The sequence below is a fragment of the Rhinolophus hipposideros genome (assembly GCF_964194185.1).
Source record: "Rhinolophus hipposideros genome assembly, chromosome: 15".
Classification (NCBI taxonomy): domain Eukaryota; kingdom Metazoa; phylum Chordata; class Mammalia; order Chiroptera; family Rhinolophidae; genus Rhinolophus; species Rhinolophus hipposideros.
The window spans coordinates 40054429-40079829 of NC_138061.1; positions in this window are offsets into that span (position 1 = coordinate 40054429).

A 25401-nucleotide genomic window follows, 5' to 3' on the forward strand; every position below is an offset into this window, starting at 1 on the left:
GTAATAATGTAATTCAAATTATGTTACCCCTCTGCTTAAAACCCTCTGATGAGTCTCCATTTCTCTCAAAATAAAGTCAAAGTCCTTACAATGAGTAATTATCTACAAGACTTAACACTGTCTGTTCAACATCCACCATTTCTTTTCTGACTTCATCCGCTGATCTCTCCCACCCCCCACAAACTCCAATCCAACCATAGTGGACTTCTCGCTGTCCTTCAAATCACAGATACAGCCCAGGCTCAGGGTGTACCCTTTGCACTGTTTCCTTTTGCTAGGAAACCTTCTCTGTTCGATAGGTGCCTGGATTATTCCCTCCTGTGCCTTCTTAATGAGGCCTACCTTGGCCACCTCATTTAAAATTTCAGCTCCTTACCCTCTGCTAATTTTCACTCTGAGATGATATATTTATAACGTAACCACAAATTATTAATAACATCCTCTTCATGAAGCAGAGTAGGACACATCACTTTCAACTTACTGTGTAATTTACATATTTATTCTACTGTCACACCCCTCAAAAATGCAAGTCTCTCAAAGGCAGGAATCTTTGTTTCATTCTCCAATGCATCCAGAGGCATCAAGACCCCTAGATACATCTAATTGGACTCCAACTAGAACAGTGTTGGGCACTTGATAAGCAAGTCAATATTTGTTGAATGGATGAATGAATCTTGCATAATTTTCTTACTCTGACTCATAAATTTTCATCCCTAACATTGTGACATTTACCTGGTCTGTCACTTAGGATATATTGCAATTAAGGGTCTATAGCTGACATCAAAATTTTTTGGTGTTCATTAGGCTTTATCATACCTCATTAATTTCCCAAAGGAAAAATAAGGTTTGGATCAACTAAAACTGAGATTCATTTTGGCTGATCAAAATTTTCGCTATTTCTGTAATTGCATTATAATAATATTAATTGTTTTGGGTTTAGATATGGGGTGCAGGGTTAGGTGGAAGAGGTGAAGGCAAATATTTTAAACCAAAGCTTAATGCTTAGAGACTTTGAAAAAGAAGCCCCAAAAGAATTCAAAAGAAGCCCCAATGAATTCTTAATTATAATCATTTGTGAAAACAACAGATATATACAAAATAACTCACTCAGGAAAAATGATAAATGAAAATATTTCCAGCTAATAATATTATTAGGTTGGTGCAAAAGTGATTGCAGTATTTGTAATTATTTTTAAACTTTTAAACCACAATCACTATTGCACCAACCTAATGTGTGTTTTTTTTTTGTTTTTGAATAAGACCTTGTAATTAAGCTAATATATTTTTGCAGTTCTGCTGTCTCCCTGGCGAAAAACCAATTTCTTTCGTTATTGGTTTCCTTTTAATCTTTTCAAAATAGATTGAGCTAATCTTTCCATGCTATTTCACAGGCCATCACTGATAAAGTCTCACCCAATTGCTCCACAAAGTAACAGAAGTCAAAATAACTAACCAGAGTGGCATAAGCTTTAAAGCAAAAAGTGACAGGTAGAATTAGTCTAAGAAAAGTGAAATTGTAGTATTAGCCACATTGGTTCTGCATATAACAAACAAATCTCATGAATCGATTAGTGGAATTAAGACCAAATATATGTTTTCTTTCATAATCAGAAATAAATAAAAGAAAATATTTCAATGGAGATGGGGGCAGGGTTTGTTGGGCAAAATGTACCAAGTCATCAAAATAAACAGAGATCATATGACTAAAAATCTATTAGGTTGGTGCATACATAATTGTGGTTTAAAAGGTTAAAAATAATTGCAAAAAACGCAATTACTTTTGCACCGACCTACCATAATGGCAGACTAATTTTCCACCCAAAACTCATGCTCCTCCTTTGAGAATGCACATGCAGTTGTTCCTGGGATGTGTCTACCCAGCCGGGGACTACATTGCCAGAACTACCTGCATCCAGGTGGGGCCATGTGGCAAGTTGTCATCAATGGAATGGAAACAGAAAAGAAGGGTGCCTCTTATGGGCCATGTGGTTAAAAAGCAAGTATTTTCCATGCTCTTGCCCCTTCTAAGCAGCCTAGAAGCAGACTCAGAGGCCTGGGGGATAGGCAGCTACAGATGGGAGGTGCCTGGGTTTGTGAGTCACCATGAGGGGAAAGCCTACCAAGAACTCAGTTGGACTGTTCTCTTTTTTGAAAATTCAAATTTGAAAAAGAAAAGTCACGAATAGATTCATTTGAGGTATTATATATAACAAAAATGGAAATAAATTTTAATAGCAAGATGGGTAAGTAAATGATGATGCATTTTCTTAGATTGGTTATTATGTATTTAAATCTGAAGAAAGTTATATAAAACATACCTTAGAGATGCTAAGATGAGATTGTTATTGGAGAGGGGTGAAGATAGATAGATAGATAGATAGATAGATTTTTTTAAAAAGAGGGATATAGGGAGGAAAGGAATGGGGAAAGAAGGTGGAAAGTAAATGGCCAAAATGGGCAAATAATGAAAAACCTGAATATAAGGGGTTTTATATAATATATCACATATTATATTGTGAGCTGAGAGAGAGAGAGAGAGAGAGAGAGAGGGAACATTATACTGTCTGGAGAGTTTTCAGGCTAAGACCAAAGGAGCTCAGGTTTTTACCATTTACGCTTTAGTGACTTAGAAATGAATGAAATTTCCCATAACATGTACCTTTCTCCAGTAGGCATATTTTATTCTCTTTCCTTCAAAAAGGTAAGCTCCTTGGGAGCAGGACCGTGTTTGTGTACCTCTGTATCCATGCCAACATTAGCACACACTAGGCTCTCTATTAACTCATTTAGCCATTTATTCTACAAATGTTTACATGCCTACTATGTGCTAGGGCTTTTTTCTAGGCACTAGGGACAGAGCAGTGAACAAAGTCCCTGTATTCCTACAGTTCACCTTTGGGAAAATGTGTTGGGTTGGTGCTACCAGCTTTCATTTTTCATTTATACAGAATCTACCTGGGCTTAAAGAAATCACTAAAATACTTTTTAACTAGCTTTAAGGATTTTCACCACTAGGATAGCTATAATTTAAAAAGACAGATAATAACAAATGTTGGAGAAAATGCGGAAAAATCAGAACCCTCATACGCTGCTGGTGAGAATCCAAAATGGTGCAACTACATTGGAAAATAGTCTTGCAGTTTCTCAAAAGGTTAAACATGGAGCTACCATATGATATAGTGATTCCATTCCTAGGTATACACCAAAGAGACATGAAAACATGTCTACACAAAGACTTGTACATGAATGTTTATAGCAGTTTTAGTCATAATAGTCCAAAATGGAAACAACTCAAATGTTCATTAATAGATGAATGGATAAACAAATTGTAGCACATCCATACAAGGCCATTACATAGCCATTAAAACAAGTTCTGATACAAGCTATGACATGAATCTTGAAAACATTATTTTAAGTAAAAGAAGCTAGTCACAAGGCACCATATATTGTATGATTCCATTTATACAAAATGCCCAGAACAGGCAAATCTATAGCAACAGAAGGTAGATTCACGACTGCCTAGGGCTGGCATGAGTTGGGGGAATAAAGAGTGTTGGTAAGAGGAGAAGGATTTCCTTTTTGGGTAATGAAAATGCTCTAAAATTGATTGTGGTTATGACTGCACAACTCTTATAAAAATACTATAAAAAAACATTTAATTGTATACTTTAAATAAGGAAACTATGGTATGTGAATTATATTTCAATACAGCTGTTTACAAAGAAAGAAGGAGGAAGAGGAGAAGGAGGGAGGAAAGAAGAAGAAGAAAGATGAAAGGAGAAGCAGCTTTCAATGAATAAAATATTAGTCTTGGGTTTGGTGGTTGGGTATTTGGGGCCACCATGAAAGGTTATGCATGAAGCCTGGCAATTATTTTGTGGATCTGAAGCTTCTTTCAATACATCTCAGTTGTATTTACAAGACAGTGTGATTCATCATCAATTTTAAATCTTTTTGAAAAATTGAAAATTGGCATCCATGACAATATGCTATCTTTTTTTAAATGTAAGGTAAATTAGAAAAAGTCATCAACTTTTTTTTTCAGTGGAAATAATGATTTCCAAAGTTGCACAGCTGGAACACAGCAGTGTTCTGAGATTTCTGCTTCCCTGACAACTGTTAGCAACAATGAGTCACACAGAAAATAGATCTGTCTTTCTGTCCAGCTGGAATACACTCATTGAATAATAGATGAGAAGAGCAATAATGATAGACTTCTTTCAATATAAGCCTTTAAGATAATCAAGACAGGTAAAAAAGTAAAAAAAACTTCTTTGCATACTGCAGTATAAATATTAAAGAACCGTGTTTGAGCAAACTGGTCTCTATTATAAAAATGCAAATGAATACATGAATTTGATCATTTGCAGCATTTAAAATTAATCCATTAGCTGAATTATTATGAAGTTCAGACCAACACAGAAAGCTGACCATGATTTATATTTATAACATCCTGACCACATGCAATTCCCAAATGGCAGGAAGAGGAAGAACTGTGGCCTGTTGCCTCAAGGGGACTCAGTCAGTTCAGTTCCTGGCATGCTAGCAGCTTCCTCGCGAGCTCTGAGGGGTCATCTGTTTCATGCCCTGGGTATGCCAGGCTGTGGAACGCTGTGTGCCATCACCACATTCTATCTGATTGCAGCAAGCCCTTGTGGTTGTGTTGACATAAAGAATACCGTTTCCATGTTTTGTTCTGACAGGGCCTTCCTCTGTGTCTGTTGATGTGGACTTCTACATCACTGCAAAGATCTCAAAAATCTCTTTTCAGAAACAAGGCTGCCTGGGCCATCAGGCGAATTTGTTCAAATAACACACTGGCTTTCACATTTAATTTAAACAAAGGGATCCTTTAGGTGTGAGGCTCCACATGTGGCATGATTTCCGTACTTTTATTTCTTAGTTCTAAGGAATAAAATCCTGTTGTTGAGACAGTCCTATGTAAATAACGGCAGGCAGCCTTGTTGGTAATAGAAGAGTTTGAGAATTGACATACCTGAGTCAGCCTTGGGTGAGCTACAGATCACCATCCACCTTGTGTACCCAACCCGCTGTGTTCTCTCAGACAAGGCTTTCAACCTCTCTGGTGCCATAAAATAAAGGAATTAAACTAGATGTTCTCTAAGGTCCTTTCTGACTCTAGAGGATTTTCCCTTTAACTCAGCTAAAATCAGCCTCTATAGAACATAATTAATTCTGTTCCTCATGAAGAGGCGAAATTATTATTATGTGAGACATTAGCTCTTTGTTACTCATTCAAGGGAAATAATCAGAATCCATAGCAAATGGCATTTGATTTATCTTTTTGCATTCAGGATTTTGGCTTTAATTTGTGAATCATTTCCCAAAATTCAAAATGAAATAATTTAAAACGAGAAGCAGCCAAAAGATTCCTGGCCAAGAAATTGCCTCAGCAGCATCTTGATTTCTCAAGTCACTTTTTAGATTTACCCTGCAGTTGTGTTCTGGCAAATTGGATCAAATCAATATGTCTTTTAGGGACAGATTATGTCCTTAGGTTTCATCTATCATCTGTTCTAGAAAAAGCCATTAAGTCAGTAAAAAGAAGTTGTGGGAGGTTTTACATTATAAAATGAGTTTTTTCAATACAAACACTGACCCTACTGGAAAAGTTTGAATGTAAAAGATTCAGAAATCAAAGTCAAAGTCATCTTACCCATCAGCAGAATAAGTTGTGGCCATGTGATGTGAGGCGAACATTGGTCTAGTGAGACTCTCCCAATAAAATCTCTCTCACTGACCTTCACCTAACTTCTAACTATAATAGGAAGCATTTCCATTAGATCAGCAAGCACGTCATTTTAAAATGTAAATTTTAAAAAGTTTTAACATTTTTTAGGATGTCAGAGAGGAAAATGAGAGCAGGTGGGGAGTTCAGGGCATTGCTGGGAGTGGTGACACTGGAAGTGTGGATCTGGAAAAATCGCCCAAGAACACCATAGAGCACGAAACGAAACAAGTCCTGAGACAAACCTCCCAAATTCTGGGTTTCATTTCTTTCTCAATAATCTTGACATTTGTGTTTTATATCAAGCCATCTCCTATACTTCTGGGAAGCAGGCAAAGTCTGAAATAGAACTATTGACCAAGGGTTGCTGGCTGAAGCACAAAGATTGATGCCCTTTTTTAAAGTTGAAGTGAAAAGCCTCCATCCTTCTTTATTTGACAAGGTTCTGTAGCTACAAAAGCCTGTTAAAGCCCGGACTTTGAAAAGAATTTTTACGCCACCTTTCCTAGCAGACGTGTCTCTAAACAAGCCAGCATAACAGCTCTTTTTAAGTGGAGGTATCATCTGTCCAGATTCCACCTCAGGAGACCTAGACTGTGAGCAGTGTAACAGAAGGCTCCGTCTTCTATGTATGAAGTACACTAGCACCACACAGTATGAGGCCCTGTTCTGGGCACAAAGACGCTCCAGTTACCCTGGGGACCCTGCAGATCCTGCGGTATGAGGAGTGGCAGCAGCTCACTGGTTTTCTCCACTTTCTGAGATGCTTCCCTTGGAGAAGTCATTGCTCCAGCACATTAATCAGGCAGACAGAAACCTTAGCTGTTTGGTCACCAGCCACTGTAATCCAGGCCCATCCCCCACAGGGTCAATGCCCGCCCACCACTCACTCTCCTACAGGACCAATGGCTGGCTCACCAAGGGCCAGCCTTGATGTGAAGGACAAACCAGCACCTGAGGGATGGAGCCAATCAACAGCATCGCCCCTCCTCAGAGGTTCCAAGGCTAAAGTCCTTGTAGAAGCACCAAACGTTCAGTATAAGGCAGCAAAATCTATCACTGGTATAGACCCCAGTGTGTGAACTATGCTTTACGTTCAGATCAATTCACCTTCTCCATGAAGCCTTCACCTTACCTCTGAAATCCACATCGATTTCCATGTGACTGCCTTCCTTCAACTTCTTAGACTTGGAGTAATCATCTCACCTATCAATTCCAGTTTTTCAGTTTGGCTCTGTGGGGAACCAAGTGGGAGAACATCCTGAGCTAGCGTGTGGGTTAATAGGAAAGAGTTTTCAGACATTGCCATTCTGCTATGGCTGAGTGGCAATGTCTGCTCCGAGCCCAGGAAGTGAGAACTATATTCCTATTTCATTTCCCAGTGGGGCGCTGCTTACATGCTTGTTTACCTTCCCTCCCCAGTGGGGACGATGAAGTCCTTTAGGCCAGACTATGTACTCTACTTCTCCTGAATTCTCCCGCAGTGCCTAGCATTGGGCTAGATACATTTATTTCCTCAGCTTAAACTGTCACCACAAACTTCTAGTAGTTCTAGAAACACTGGGGCAGAGTCTACAGGGCCATCGTATAACTTTACTGTATAATCTCTGTAATCACCTCAGAATCTCTGAATTCGTATATTCTGTCTCTTCCTCTCTCCCACTTGCTCTTTTTCTGTGTCAGCATAGATGATTGGCGTGATAAAATGACACACATTAGACATTACCATATGGTATATAATTAAGTGCTACGTTACATGGCACAAATTGTGAAAATTCAGAGATAATGAACATCAACATGTAGACATATCCAGTTTATGAGTAGATTCTCTTATTCCACAAGTATTTATTGAGGGACAAATATTTATGATCCAGGTACAGTGGCTATGGCTGGGAAAGGATGGTGAGCCAAACCGGCACAGTTTCTGTCCTCATGGCTTTTATAGGTTCTCCCATGCCCGGCTGTGTATACATAGATGGTCATCCAGTGTTCAAGGAGCAGGGCTTGGAACCTCAGCCACTGCCCTGTATCCCCCAAGGTCAGGGAACTCAGTGTCCAGTTCTCACCAGAGCGCCTACCCACTGTTTTGATTTTTTCCACCATACATTAGTTTTTCCTATTCTAGAACTTCCTATATATGGAATCATATAGTATGTGCTCTCTCGTGTGCAGCCTCTTTAACTTAGCATAATGCATTGGAGATGCAGACATATCATTGCATGTTGCAGCAGTGTGCTCCTTTGTACTGAGTGTATGCAGCGTGCTTCTCCATTCTGCTCCTCATGGACACCTGGGCTGTTGCCATTGCCTTCTGCCTGCCCATATGGGCTTGCTCCCATTATTAAGAGAATGGCCACAGAGTGAAACTGACAAGGGTTAGGGCTACTTGCTGAATGACTCTGGGCAGTTGTTCAACTTCTCTGATTCTCAGCTTGCCCCTAAAAAGGTAATAGTGATAATACCTGAGAGCAGAAAACAGCTGTAAGAGGAGGACCTGGAACATTGCCAGTGCTTAATAATAGGAGCTTTATTTTTTTATGACTGTTGTAGCAGTTTCCTAAGGCTGCTATCACTAAGTACCACAAACCTGGTGGCTTAACACTAACAAATCTGAAATCAAGGGGTTGGGAAGGAAGGTCATGCTGTCTCTGAAGGCTCGAGAGCTGAATTTATTCCATGCCTTTCTCTCAGTTTCTGGGGTTGCTGGTAAACCCTGGAGTTCTTTGGCTTGTAGATGCACCACTCCAATTTCTGCCTCTGCCTTCTCATGGCATTCTTCTCTGTATCTTATGTCTCTATATCTCTTCTCCATTGCTTATAAAGACACCAGTCATGTTGGATTAAGGGCCCACCCTTCTCTTAACTAATTACATAAGCAACAACCCTATTTCCAAATAAAGTCACATTCTGTGTTTCCAAGAGGTACATGAATACTACTCAACCCATTACAACTATCTCCCCAAGTAAATTGTAAAATCATTTATTTTACAATTTAGTGTCTAATACAATATCACTCTGCATCCCTCACATACCCTCAGCGGTCAATAAATGTTTCATGAAACAGAAATTGATAACAATGATGGGTTTAGGCTATATTCTGAGGATAGGTAAAAAGAAAAGATCCAGCAGGAGGATATAGCATATGTATATTTTTAGCCTAACTTTCTGTAGATTTTGCTGTATCTTTTGGGAAGCTTTAAAGTCAGGAAATGAATACACTTCCACAAGAAATTAGCATTTTCATATAGCTAACCAGAGATCCATGTGGTTCCATCTAGATTTGATTAAAATAAATGTAGAAAATGATTTTCAAATTTTATCCCAGTTATCGTAACACATATCTTTAAAATTTGTTCTCAGATGCAATAGTGCTATGACGTTCTGCTAGACCTGGTAAATTCCTCCTAGGAAGCAGAGACTGCTGAAATATGCCAACACTTCCCTACAGAATTATTAACTTCTCAGTTCCTTAGCTAAGAAGGAAAAAAAAAAAGATTAAGTTCAAATTCCTTGTTTACACAAGAAAAGACATAAATAAGGACCACATCTATTTTAATTTCCTTTGTACCTTCTCTGCTGTTTATGTAACTTTGCTTTCATGGCCTTAAACCGTAAGAAGAGAGTTTGTCAAGCATCAAAATCACAATAGATTTAAGTTAGATAATAAAGTTTCATTGTTATAATTTATGATATCCCCCAGTAGGATATATGAAGTCTGCCTGGTCTCTTCTTACCATCTTCAGTAATTTTTTAGGATGAAAAGATTAAACTGCTCCCCAATGGTGCTGTATCTCAAGGATGCTGCAATATTAAGATTTTAATAGCTAAAAAAATAACAACTATTTTCTTAAATCTTCTATCATGGATGGCAGTATTGAAACTGTGCTGTGAACACACAGAGATGAGAGCACCATGGTGATCCAAGTTCTCCCAGTATGTTTCCCACTCTGGAAGTAGTTTTGATATCATTCCCATCCAGCTCTCTTTCTCATGTCGATTGGCTTGGTTCATCTTGGTATCCACCAAGGAAGGTCACACCTTTTAACCAAAGTTGTTCCAAGTGGCTGAAAGCCTATAGGTAGGAGATACTGATAGGTTACCCAGGGGCTTCTTCTATATCCTCTTCTATTGGTTTGCACCATATGAAATTGCCAATATTTGACTGCTTATAAACTTCATAGGGCTCAACCTAAAGCTTCCATTTTTCAAGGAAACTTCAGGAGATACTTAGGCTTTGATAATTGGACTTCTTTCCATTTGCAATTTTTCTGTTTCATTTGTAATTTGAAAAAGCTAGTTAGTTCCTAACATGGGATTCAAGATTTGAAGATACATTTTGTAAATAAAGATCATTCTTTTCTCATACTCAAGCACTAACTTGAATCTCGCAAAAAAAAAAAAAAAAAAAAAAAAAAAAAAAAAAAAAAAAAACAACCACAAGACAGTTATTTTATAAATAGATGAGTAAGGGACTAGTGTGTAAAATAACAATAACCTCTAGAAGGCATACAATTTGAAGAAAACACAGACTAAATATTGAATATCGATGCAATCATGACTAAATTTTACCTTGTCCTTAAAATGTTTTAACAATTAAATTTAACCAATAAAAAATAGGATCATACAACAAAAACTAGGACCATAATGCAACATGGGTTGTATACATTCATGCATACAACAAATAGCAAATTTATTTGCTAGCTCTGCCCACTGAGAGGGCCTAGAAAGAGTAACATCCCAATAGCAATGAGTTCATTTAGTGCCTAGATCTTGTTATCCAATCAAAAGAATCAGAAATCTTTGGAAAATTGTTGACTCCAGGGCTGTATCAGGGACAATATAAAAATGAACCTGGAATATTTTGTGACATAAGAAAGCAAGCAAGTGCTTATAAAAAAGCACAGGAGCTCCCACCAGTCATAGCTTATATAATTTGAACAGATGAATAATGATAACATTTGATTAATACACAAATAATAAACTAAATATTCATGGTTTCATAAACTGGCATTAATACACAACTTAATACAAAATAAATGGGGGAGGAAGAAATCACGGTTCCTTACAGAAAATTCTAATGTAGAAACTATGAGGAAAATAAGATATCACCATTAGAATACCACAGTAATAATTGCTGCAGATTCAATCCACCAACAGATACTAACATTAGTAGGTGAAAGATTACAAAGAAACAGGGTTTTAGAATAGTCACAATGTATCACCTTCAAAATAAATATGTATTAGTTACAAAAGAGAAAATAGTAACTCTACAGGGGAGAAACCTGGCAGATGCCACCTATGCCAGTAATCAAGCTGACCATCACTAGGAATAATATCATGTGCCCTCTTGGGATATGATGCAATGAGAAGTACACATCTGCTGTGTGGTAAGTATCCTTCCCAATAATGCAAAATTTCAATCTAATCATGAGAAAACATCACACAATCCCAAATTTAGAGACTTTCTAGAAAACACCTGACCAGAAATATTCAAAACTCGCAAGATCTTGAAAGACAAGAAAAAACTGAGAAACAGTCCCAGATTGGAGGAGAGACAATTAAAAGCAGTGTGGATGCTGAATAAGCAACTAGAACAGGAAAAAAGGACATCAGTGAAAAAACAGATGACATCCAAATAAGGTCTAAAATTTTGTCAATAGGATATATCAATGTTAATTTCTTAGGTTTGATCATTGCTATATGTTTATACAAGATATTAACATTCGGAAAATCTAAATGAAAGGCATATGATTTCTGTGCTGTATTTTCAAATATTCTGTAAGTCTAAAATTATGTCAAAATTAATAGCTAAAAATACAATTGAAAATAAACAAAAAGTACATAATACAGTGGAACAAATTCTATGAATGATGTCCCCAGACTTGCATTCTAGTCTGAGTAGTGTCTTAATTTTATTGTGGGCCTTTTGACAAATAGTTCCCTTCCCTGGGTCTCAGTTTCCCATCTTAAATGAGGGGAGGAGACTAGTCAGTCTTTAAGACCCTGCAATTAATTCTAAGAGTCTTGTTCATTGTTTCTGGGCATGAGAATGTTGCCAATGCTTTCTGCCTGCTAGGTCATAACTTTAATTGATTTTCATTACAAAGAAATGTGGTCATTTTAGAGAATTTGGAAAATTCAGGAAATCAAATCACTGCTATCATTTTGGAACATAGTCTTTCAATTCTTTACGAATGCATGCATGTGAATATGATGTAATTATTATGAAAATGGGGTCATAGAATACATAGTATTTTTCCTGCTTTTAAAAACTTTCCCCCCCCCAGCTTTACTGAAATGTAAATGATATATGAGAAACTTTGCATGTTTATAGTATACAATTTGGTAAGTCTTGACATATTTTTACATCAGTAAAACCATAACCACAATCAATGCAATGAACATATCTATCATCCCAATGAGTTTCTTTGTATTTCTTTGTAGTCCCTCCCTACTGGCCCTCAATGCATTTCCTTTTACCCACCTCTCCACTCCTTTCTGAGGAAATCACTAAGCTGCTCTTGCTATTACTATCAATTGCTTTTCATTTTCCAAAATTATGTATAAATAGAAACATAAACTGTACTTCTTTCATCTGGCTTCTTCACTCAGTGTATTTTGACATTTATCCAAGTTGCTATGCATATCAAAGGTTCATTCTTTGTTATTACTGAACAATATTTCATTGTGTGGCTGGAACACAATTTGCTCATCCATTCATCTGTTGATGGACATTTGGATTGTTTTCAGTTTGGGGCTGTTAAGATGGGAGCTGCTGTGCACAGTCAAATACAAGTCTTTGGACATACGCTTTCGCTTTCTTTTCTCTTGGGTAAATACCTAAGAGAATGGAAAGGCTGAGTCATATCATAGGTGTATATTTAACTTGTTAACTGCCAACCAGTTTTAAAGTGATTATAACATTTTACATTTCCACAAACCATGTATGAGACTTCCAGTTGTTCCACATCCTCAACAATTGGTACGGTCAGCCACTTTAATTCTGATCATTTAGTGGGAATTAGGGGTATCTCAAAGTGTGTTTAATTTACATATCCCTAAAGATTAAAATTAGTAAGCCTCTTTACATGTGCTTATTTGCTATCCTTATATCTTCTTTAATTAAGAGTCTGTTTAAACCTTGAATTTTTTTCTCTTTTTATTATTGAGTTGTAAGAGATCTTTATATACTCTAGGCACACATCCTTTGTTAGATATATGTTTTACAAATATTTTCTCCCAGTATGGGGTTTATCTTCATTTTCTTAACCTTTTGTTTCTTTTGAAGAGAAGTTTTTAATTTTGATGAAGTCAATTTTATAGATTTTTCTATTAGAGTTCATGCTTTTGGGGTCATATTTAAATCTTTGCAAACCCAAGATCACTAAGATTTTATCCTATGCTTCTCCTATAAGTTTTGTAATTTTATATTTGTCATTTGGGCCTATAATCTATTTTTAGTTCACTTGCATATATTCATCAATGTTCTTTTTTGGCTATCTAATTATTTCAATACCATTTCTTGAATCATCCTTTTCCCAACTTAATTGCCATTGTACAATTATAAAAAATAAAAAATCAGTGTCTATGTGTTGATTATTTCTGTACTCTCTGTGTTGTTCCATTGATCTATTTGTTTACCTTAACACAATACCACACTGCCTTGATTAGGGTTAGCAGTATATAGTATGTCTTGATATCAGGTAGCATTAGTCGTCCAACGTTGTTCTTGTTTTTGTGATTTGTTTTCACTATTCAAGTTCTTTTGCATCTCCATATAAATTTTGAAATCAGTCCCTCAGCATCTACAAAAAAGCCTTCTGAGATTTTAGTTTGAGTGTTGGATGTGTAGATCATTTTGGAGAGAATTGACCTCTTAATAATACTCAGTTTTTCAATACATGAACATGATATATATTCCCCTACTAATTAGGTCTTCTTTAATTTCTCTCAGCAGTGTTTCAGAGTTTTTAGTGTACAGGCCTTGTACATCTTTTGTCAAGTCTATTCCTAAGTATTTTTTTGTTTTTATTAGTATAAATAATATTTTAATTTCAATCGTAAATTTTCAGTATACAGAAATACGTCCTGCAACCTTGATAAATTCATTTGTTATAGCAGCTTTTGGGCAGACTTTATAGAATTTTTCTACTGTGGGCATTCAGAGAAAGTCACCCCAAGATGTGCCTCAGTGGTTTGCAGATTGCTTTGAGCTAAAGGCAATTTTAGCTTCAGGCTCAAGAGAAACAACTGCTGCTGCCTTTTACTACCTAAGAAGAACTTGAATTAGGGGCCTTGCCCATAATAAGAGATTATCAGAGATAACTTTTTTGACCTGTCTATAGAGCAGGGCAAACTTCTATTTGCTAAACATCTGTTCTTCTTTTTCCTGTCATGACCCTTTGAAGCCCCCAAGGTGCATTACCTCATCCCTACCTCAGGATGTCTTATATACCTCAACCCCCATTCTATCTCTGAACTTGCTGTGCATGTGGGGTCCCTGACTCTCTCATGGATGTGGTGTTCCCACACATATGTATGTATTAAATTTGGTTATTTTATCTTGCTAATCTGTCTCATGTCTATTTGATTATTAGACCAGCCAGAATAACCTTGAGGGTAAAGGAAAGTTTGTTCCTCTCACATACTACATAGACAATCATGCCATCTGCAAGTCTAAAAGTTTTACTTCTTCCTTTCCAACATGTTTGCTTTTCCAGGCAGCTTTGCTCTGTTTAAATTGACAACAAAAATATGTATGAAGTGTTGTGGGTCACATAGACATCATTCAAGGGAGCTAGGCTTGAATCATTTTGTAAGGAGCCACCTAGGAGTCTCAACTACAGAATGGAATCACGGTAGCAACAGGATATGAGGAGAAGTTGTATGGCCTGGAGCAGGAGCTGGGAGCATGGAGATTGGACGAAGTTGCATCAGAGAAAGACCCGCCCTACACCAAGGAAACCTCACTGGGAAGGCTTCTCCCTTATGGCCTCTATGCCATTAGACCCAGCATTTAGACACTTGCCACACAGTGGGCATCAGTGGTCAGGCAGTGAGTATTAGCCAGAAAAGCATCAACAACTAACAAAGAGAACAACACAACCAATCAGTTAAATAAGAGACTCATGTCCTCTTTCTTCCTCCTCCCTGTTGCAACACAATGAAAATGTTAAAGCCCAGCAGAAAGAGAAGAGGAGCCTAAATGAGCTCATTCTGTCCTCCAATATGAGCATGGAGGATGTGGAATAAAAGATCAAGTCATACTGCCACCTCCCAGCCACCTCCCAGCCAACCCCCCCCCCACACACACACACATACACTACAGTCTCTATGAGAAGGAACTATGATAAGGGAAATTTTTAAATAAGAGATTGGAATTTCACACAAATCAGACTTCTAATAACCAGTGACCAGGAAATAACATTTTTTCTTCCTAAAATGCCATTAAGGGTTCTGCTATCTAAGATGAAAGGGAAATTTAACAATAGGGGATGTAACAACAGAAAATTGAGACAATGTCAATAAAGCAGACATATCTGGATTAATGATGTCTCTATTAAATTAGTTGACTGAATATAAATAATGAATGTGTCTAGATAAAACCTGTTAGAAAGACCTTCCTATATGATGTTAGAACATCAAAAGTGTTCTAGCAGATCCCATGGCCTGGGACCCTTTAAACTGCCTGTGTTGGGCTCTATCTCATTGACAGAAAAGTGAAAAAAAAATTGACTAAATACCTTCTGATCTTCTTAGTTCTACTATTTTTGCTTTTCCACAAAAGCCAATTCATATTTTCCTCTTGCTTCTAAATATTTCGGATTTATCTCCAAAAGAATCCTCCATCTATTTTTCAAATATACCATGCCTGCACATGCCTATAAATCTGCATATATGTTGCTCCCTTGGTCTAAAATGCCTCCTTCCTACTTTCCACCTGGAAAATACCCCCATCAGCCTTCAAGAGCAGATTCTATGAATCCTCCGCTCTTATTTCCCAGGTGGAGGGAATGACTTCCCGCCCTTTTCTGACTCCCACTGCACTGTTTATTCCTCCCTGGTGAAGAGTTAGAAAAGATATTGAGTTGTGTCTGTTCTCTTCTCCCTCACCCATCTCCCCTTTAAGGAAAAAAACCCACCTTCTGGACAGTTTCCAATCAAGTCTTCTTCATACAAAAGTTGGGTAATGAAAGAACAAGAGAAGTGAAAGCTATCAGAGAGGCTAAGCCCATTTATATAATAAAGAGATGAGCTTGAGGGACCGGACAGCAATAAGAAAGACCTCATGGGATATGTTTGTGAGAGTTTGGGGGAGCTGGCAATAAAAGAGGAGAGAGCTTTCAACACATCGTGCTGAAATAATGCAAAAATGGTACCTCTGTGCCTTTAAAGCTACTGCAGGTGCAAGTTATATGAACAAGGGGAGGAAGCAGGTGTTTTGTTACGGTGTATAAATGGAATTGCCTTGGGCATTCTTAAAGAACCTTCCATACAGTTTAAATTGTTTTTCAGACATTCTCAAGCTATTGTGTCTTTGAATGTGACCTTGTAGTGAGACTGGGGCTTTACGCTTATGCTAGTGACATCTGTCTGGTAAGTCTTAGCAACTTGTAATCATATTTTCATGATTGTTTTCTTCTCTCACTCCCCCTTTCGCCCCCACCTCCAGACTCTCCTTGAGAGCAAGAACTGCACCTTATTTATTTGTTTCCCCTGCTCTCATGAATGATTCACCTAGGAGACTTTTTCTGGAACCCTACCCACATGACTCCAGGTGAGTTCTAGAGTCATACAAACAAATTCATATGGAAGGCTTAAGAGCTCTGGGGTCAAACAGGTTTGGGTGTTCATCCCAGCTTACTAGCTGTGGAAACTTGAACTTCCTAAATCTTACTCCCCTTAATTGTAAAATGGTGAACACCACTGTACCTGCTACATAGAGCTGTTATGAGGATTAAATGAAGTTATACATGTTAAATACTAAGTACAGTATCCAACCATATATATTATAGAGAGAGCTATATAGATGTAGACATAGGATATCTAAATATATTCAAACATACATAGTGTTCAACTTTCATTCTGAACCTTCCCTTAGAAGTATTCTTATCTCTTAGATATGTATATATTAAATCTGGCATTTTCTAAAACGAAAGAAACACATTAACAGTAACACAATTACTATAAGTATGTTTAATTGACTGAAAGAGAGCATTGTTCACATGAAACCTGAATGTATACTTCACTTTAAATTATTAATATAACTCGTTTTGCATCATACATGCATCTGTCAGGCAAAGGTTAATAAAGAGTTTATGAAATTCAGAATGCAATTAAGTCTCATAGGAATCTCAGTTGGAGGCTATGCCAGTTTCTATAGCAACCCAAGGGCTCAGGTGAAAAATGGGGGGAAATGGAGTTAATTTAAAGGCAAGATAAGCATATAAATATAGCTCTTGACTACCTTTTCTTCTGAGCTCCACTAAGCAAACCTTGCTGCATTTAAATTATTATACCAAGGAAAATATAAATCAGATGGGTTTTTCACTTCCTAGAACTAAATACATTTTTGCAAAATGTCCACAAGTGATTCCAGTTTTTAAAAATGTAATCACCCTCAGGATATCCAGTTTAAGAAGTGTCTCAGGTGTGAATGTCAAATTCCTTAGGAACAAAAAAATAGGAGAGGAGATTACCAGAACAGAACAAGATGTCCAGGATGATTAGAATATACTATGAATAACCTTCTCAACACCCGCTAATTAGGTTTTATTTATGATCTCAGAAGTTGCAATTAAGCCAAAAGGACAAACAGATTTGGTTTTCCTGTCAAGAATTTCACAACATCCTTGAATTAAAAGAGACTTTAGTGATCACCAAGTCAAAAACCTTAACTTTATCACCAAAAATACTTACTTTGGAAATATACTTAGCTTCTTAACTTAGTCAAGGAAGCTAAATAACAGCACAGCCAAGACTGTGGAATCTGAGACTCCGGCTACAGCTCACTCTGCACCACTTTCTTCTCCTTCGCCTCTTTGTTATATGCAAAATTTAGGAATTTTTTAACCGTTTTCCTTCCAATGTACTTTCCAACTCTTGAAATACCTGATCTCTAGATTATTTCACATGGTCTGAATCGTCTTGTCAAACCAGACTACTTTTATTTTGATACACTCCACCTAAGCTCTTAATTTGGTTAATATTTGACAAGCAACTTCAGATTTGCTGTAAACACTATTTTATGGAAGTTCTGCAATTACTCATCTGTTTTATGCTGACAGTCCAGCAGCTTCATGTTCATTGGCAGCAACAAGCACCTGTGTGTGTTCCACATAGTCTGTGAAAGGAGAGCCTGAAAGAGAGAAGAAGCCGGAAAAATTCACATAAGAGTCACAAGACACTATTTTTTTTTTATTAACCCAGTCTTGAAAGGGAAATCTTACAGGTGGAAATCTTCCCCATGCTTTTAAAACTGTGTTTGGGCTGCATTTGTTGTAGTGTTATGAGAACCTCAAGATTTTTATATAATAAAGGAGAACAAGTTTCAGAGAGAAAGAACTACGTGTGATGACAGGAGTCAGAGTGAATATTCCAGGCTCATTTGGCTGGATGCCTTCTCAGGAATCTCTCACCACTGTCTACTGGTTGCTCAGCTCTCATGAGGCTGGGTTGGCTTGAAAAGTTTCTGCTCTCTGCAGAAACAGGGGTCTTTTCATTAGCACCAACATCACTGAATGTTTGAGATTGCTATGGAAACTTTGTTGGGGTGAACCAATCCTTATCTTAGTTAAATTAAGAGTCAGAAACACAGAACACCTAAAGGCCCTTGAGAAACTCAGGAAACTCCTATTACATAGCCTCAAATTTTTATTCTGTAACCTGTAGTTATTCCTTTGTAAAGAAAAGGGAACATGGCATAAGGAAAAACAGCATTATAAATCAGCTAGCATTGTTACAACAGTGAACTGCTACTCTCCCAAGAATCTGTTTGCAAAATAAGTCTAGTCTCATTCAACTGGGCCTGATTATTTATATAAGGGTAGCAAGAATAGTGATTGAACATACAGGCTCTTTTTAAATCTGCTATGGTGGAAGTTTGCATAAGGAATTATAGATTGGACTTTTCAAAGCGTCTCCAGGCTAAGAAGCTAAGCCAAGAACTCACCATGAGACTTCACCTGGAATACCTATAGATTTGGGTGAATGCCTCTCTTATTGAGGTCCCTGAGATATCCTGAGGTTTCTGGGTCTGCCAGAAAGTGACCTTCCTTACTCAGCTGGTAAAGCTGCCTGGAACCCTGGGCTGAAGGTAGCAGGCTGGTTTTTCCAAGAGGCTTTTATTGACTCCATGAAGTGAATCTTAGTTCCTTACAATTGTCTGACCATATCTGATATTATGCATATTCTTGAATATGACATTCCAGTCACAACGTTGGTAATATAAACACTGTTTCCTATTGTGAGCTGTTATAAGGAGTACAATAAGAATACAGATTCTTATTGAATTTATGCAGATAACTATATTGCCATGAAAATAAGAATACGCAATAAGTTTCTGCAATCTGGAGGAATCGACTATGGAGAAAAGGTAAATGTTTCAATTCACCCTTAATATTTCTAAGTAGTTTGAATTACACATATTGATTGAAATTCTTAAAATTTAGAATCCTTTATTCCTAGTGAAAACAAAGAAGTAAGCAATTCTGAACTGATTGTTACATTAGCATTCTGTAGATTGGAAAATCTACAAATACATTTCACAATTTCTAGAAATATATTCTTCTTCATAGTGAATTTTTCAATGAGGTACAAAACATGTCTACTAAAGACCAAATATATATTTTTTTAATTTACAGTTCCTCTGTAAAAGAAAGAAAAAAGTGGATAAACCTATGCTCAGTAATTAATGTTTTAGTATGTTATCTCATTTGGAAATATTCTATATATTCAATGAATATCATTTAACTTATCTCAGTATAACTTCAAGGGTTTGGAAACTATTTTTAAGTAGACATAGTATAAAGCATAATTATTGTTGAAAAGTTTATTTATTTATTTATTTATTTATTTATTTATTTATAAACTTTTATCTTACATGTATTTAATTTACTTGTTCTTAACAATTATGTTTAGATTATTCATGAAAATTTTATGAGACAGTAAACAGCTAATCATCACCTTGTTATCTTTCTTACTGATAAATTCTACAACAGAGGTAACATGAGCTTATTTAACAGTTAGTAAACCTAGAAGTTATATTTAGTAAACCTAGAATTATATTTAATGCTAATAACTCTAAAGACATGTCAGTTTTAATTAAACCAATGAATCTAAACTAGCTTTTATTTACCCAAGATTATCTTAGATCATGTGAACTTGAAAAATATGTGAGTTAGTTTCTATATTTCTGAAGTATACTTAACTTATATAAATGCTTTTTTGTCTTTAAGCCAATTAAATAGAGCTCTTTATAAATTAATTTTGGCAATACCATCCAGGGGTAGAAAACTGTTACACACCTACAACATACATACATAGACATATATACAGAAACAAAAGATCTTACAGCTTTTGTTTGAAGATTTTAGCTATGAGACAGGTACAATAATGGACAACTTCATTCATGTATAAAAAAAAACAGTTTGATCCAAATTGTTTTATCTGGCAGATACAATAAGTTAAGGTTACCTGCTAGATGGCTAAAGATTTTAGTAATTTTTGTGGAAACAACTTTTAACATTTTTCATTTACCTAATATCAAAATAGCTTCTCTTTCCTCTCTCTCTCTCTCTCTCTCTCTCTCTCTCTCTCTCTTTCTCTCTCTCTCAAGAATTACCTCCCTAAAATTTGCATTTCAAGAGATGGCTCAGGGTTCCTACAGAAGACAAGGTAGAACATTTACATCTCACACGCAAAGAAGGGATATGGGTTTCTTCCTCTTCACAAAGGGCTTTTGTTCCCTAAATCCAAATCTTTTACAATATCTGTGAGCCTTTTGAGATGAACAGGGGAAGTTTTGGATCAGTAAAAAGGTTAGATGGGCTTTGAATTGCTTCTAGAGACACGTTTCTGTTCCTGTGAAGATGATATTTTTGTAAGACAGTACAGTTGTTTATAATTCCTCAAAGAATTTGGTTGCAACCTGAATATACATATATATATATGTGTATATATATATATATATATATATATATCAAGAGGTTATCCCACCCATCCCACTGAATTATCTTCAATTTGTTTCTTGATATCAGAGAGATCTTCAACTGAAAATGGAAATCAAAAGATTCTTATATTTTTAGATTTAGAGCTATGTTTCTTTGGAATGTTTTAGTGAATACTTAAGTAATGGCTACAGAATGTTTTTCTTTTTCTCTGGGGGCATAGTTTTATTTTAGCTTCGAGTAAAACACCTAAAAAGAAGTTCTTATCAGGCTCTGAATATCAGATTCCACTTGGCCAACTTCTGACCACATAACTGAATAAAACATCTTTTAAAATATCTTCTCAGAAAAAATAAATAAATAAATAAAATAAAATAAAACATCTTGTCAGATTTCAGCCAGAACAGACAGTAAATATTCCTGACAATTTTGAACAACCCCATGGGGACAAGAGGCATCCACAAAGAGGGTACAAAATATACTGCTGTCCCAAGAACCAGAACCACTCCCAAAGATAACCAAAAGTAAGAAAGACTCGGACAATTCCCCTTAGGTCTGACAACAGTCAGTAGGACCCTAGCTATAAATGGATTGCCACCCACATTTCCGACTGGCCATATTTTGAGGGTCCCCAAACTGATGGTTGCCAAGATAAGTTCTCAGGACATAAAATGAAATGAAGAAGACAATAGCTGTCCCTGGGAGACAAAAGGTAAACAACCAATGTTTTTTCCTGCTAATCTGAATTTGGAAAGGAAGGGACAAAGTGAAATTTCACCTTCCTCTCTCAACCAGACACCACAGACAGAGATCTGGGAGAGTTAACTTTGGTAAAAATTCTCACCATTTGCCAGCATCTGCCAATTTTCCCAGAATGCCATCTGCCGGCTCTGGAGAGAGTGGGGTATCCCAGAGAGGCACATCCTAGTCACTAGTAACTGGAGAGAAGGAGAAATAATTTTCCCTCTACCCTTTATAGTGAGTGCCTGGCTGAGACCTTTTTCTCTAGGGTACCTCATAAATGGATAAGCGTATCTAAGATGGTTAATAGTTCTGCACTACAGCCACTGTAATTCAAAATCATCTTTGATAAAGTTAACATACTTGTTCAGCCTTAAAACAAAATTTTATTCATCTGAGGCCTCACATTAGACCCAGTCTGACCCTGGACCCAGTCCAGTTTCTAAGTTAGAATCAGTCCATCTCTGCACCCAGCCTGGTTTCTAAGTCAGAACCAGTCTAACTCCAGCCAGTTTCTGGACCAAGTCCAGAAAAAGAAATGCTCAAATATTCTGAAAGCTCATAATGCAAAAGCTGTGGAGAGAGGATCCAGAATTCCACAGGGACTGGCCCACGATTTCCAGAAGCAGCGAGAAAGCAGTGAGCTCAAGAGACTCAACAGGTACAGAAGCCTGGTTGCTCATTGCTCCTGGGGGCCATCAGGGGTTTCCTTCAGTTCCCTCTTCTGACATCAGAAATATTAAAAGATAAACTGAGGCATATTAAAATTTTTAAGAGTCTATTTGAGCAAACATTGATTCAAATCAGGCAGAGCCAAACCAGAAGTGATTAGGAATGCTCCTCAACAGAAATTGTTAAACTTATATTACATGAGCTAATTTGAATGGTTCTCTGCAACCAATGAGTCTTTTACGTGTTTGCTGTTTAACCTTCACCCTTGACTTAGACAAAGGACTTGACTCAAGTGTTGCAGTAACACTGGATTTGACTGCCCAGACGTGGGTGTGTTCTCCCTTACAAACAACACACACACACACACACACACCCACACACACCCCTATCCTATTGCCTGGAGTTTCCAGCATTAATATAACTTATGCTGGACAAGGAATTTTTCCCCCCATTTTGGACAGTAACACACTGATTGATTCCTTAGAAAGGATTTGCTGATGTGATCAGAAATTCTGTCTGTTTAAACAAAGAGTATACACAATAGGAACTTATGGATGGAGGAGTGGCTCAGTGAGGTTAAAGGGAGTTTCAAGACCAGCTGAATCGTCAAACAACCAAATGAACTTTCTCAGACAGCAGGAGCCTGTTTTTTATTTGTGGGTCAGTTATTCCTACCTTTTGCAGAAAAGGCACAGAAGGCATTGTATCAGGTTGGTGCAAAAAATCATTCCGCTTTAAAAGGTTAAAAATAATTGCAAAAACCGCGATTATTTTTGCACCAACCTAATAGAATTTTAGACCCAGAAGAGACCTCTGAGGTCATCTATTCCACCCCAACTTGGTCAGAAAATGGGCATGACAGGCAGGTCACATGATTTGTCTAAGACACACTGTTATAAGAAGACTTATGAGCAGAGTTCATCTGCTTCCCTGGCTGAGAACCTACCTACTGCACCACACAACCCTTGTCAAAACCCAGCTCCATTTTGCCATCTCCCTTGGCCATTGACAAAGTTTTATTAAGGTCCCAACGACCAACATTTTAGAAATAAGGCTTGCTGAAATAACTGTGAGTGTCTCATCTACATGAGCACAGTGGTATTTCAAAAGTAGAAGCATGCTTGAGAGACTTATCAAGACTCACAGTAGAGCGTCTGTAATACCACGTTTCCCAGCCTGACCTTTCACGACCAGGGACACCATCCAGGGTAATCTGCCAGGGTTGACGTATGTTTACATTTAGATAAATGATAATGAAATAATTCAGTAATTTATTTTCCAGTGTTTCCATTCCTCTAGCTTCTATCATATCTTATTTTCAGTCAGAGAGAAAAGGAGATAATGACTCTGAACTTCCTGATTTTCTGATTTGAATCTCCCACTCAGTCTCTGCTGATATATCGATAGGTCTTGGCTTTTTGGCTTTTTTCTCTCCTTTCATTAACTCAACAGAATGGTGACTCTCTGCCATGGTTGCTTCCATTTTTCTGCCTTCTCTATCTTACTCATACCACACACAAAGAGACTCTCTCACTTTACTCTGCAATCACAGATTTCACAGTAATTGGGTTCCTAAGAAAGTTTTCTGAGTATTTCAGGATACCTCCCAGATGACTCTGTATGATTCATACTGTTAAGTATTTTACATTTTAATTGTTCCAAGTTTCTCTGCAAAAAGACTTTTAAGAATAATGCTCCAAACTCTGAATTATAACAGCAGCATCATGACAATCCTGGTGGATAAACTGCAAAATTTCCAAGGCAAATCCTTCCACTGCGTCCTTAATATCATTCAATATTTTTCAAGTCTCCTAAAAAACTTTAGTCGACTTTACAAAATTATGAAATAACTATGCAAAAAATATACAAATATTGAATGGTACTTTTTGGCTAACGGCATTGCATTTGGAAAATTTGTGTTAGGTATGCCTCATGGCAGTCTATTTCTGTGGAAATTGGTACTTGAAGGAATGCAAAGTCTCCATTAACTAAAATATTCAGTCTTTGTGAGGAGCACCAAACCAAGAGCATGGAGACTAAGCTCCCAGGGCCAGCTTTGAGAACCAACTTGCTGTGTGACCTAGGGCAAGAAACTTAACCATTCTGGGTCTCAACTTTGTCATTTTCCAAATCATGAGGAATTTTAAAAGTCTTTGAAGTTTCTCCTGGCTCTATAAATCTACCATGATGAGATTCAGAAAGAACTTCAGGGTGATATAGTGCATAACAATAAACATTATTCAATTTAATAAATGTTCATGTGGACCTCTTAAGGCAGAATATTAGAAAAACTATGAGAGAACAAAAGGCAGGGATAGGACATGACTCCTGCCCTCCAGTTTTCCTCAATCTAGTGGAAATAAGGATTATGTAGGAATCCTCAGCCGTAATGCTTCGTGTCCCCACTCAAAAGAGTACCATGGGGAAGCAGCACTGGCGGATATCAGTGTCAGCCTGATGCCTCTGCCGCTGCACCCACCCTGATCTCCACCTTTGCTCCATTTTGCCAAGATTGCTCTGGATTCTGGATGCTTTACAAATTAATGAATTGCAGAACCTTAGAAATCTAGATGCTTAGGGGAAAAAAGAAAAAGAGGCTTTCTGTGATTTTGATCAGAATTGTATTCAATCCACAGCTCTGATGTCCAGTATGGTAGCCATAGTCACATGTGGTCATCGAGGGCTTGAAGTCTTGCTGGCCCAAATTTAGATGTGTTGTAAATATTAAATAAACACTGGACTACAAAGACTTAGTATGAAAAAGGGGATGTAAAATAACTCATTAGTATTTTTTATAGACTACACTGCAAATAGTACTTTGTAAACTTTGGATTAAATAAAATGTAACAAAACTAAGGCATAAAAAGAGAGCATCCTTACTATTTTTATGGCCAACTCTAGAAATTCTGTTGGAGGGAAGCAAGAGGTGAGAATCATTAACCATAATGTTCTGTGGTCACTGGAATGGATGTTGTTATTCCTATAACTGCTCTAGAAGCTCTTGATAGCTTTATTGGATTCCTAAATACTCTGTTACACATTTGCTTTATTTTCTTTTTTCTTTTGGAAAAT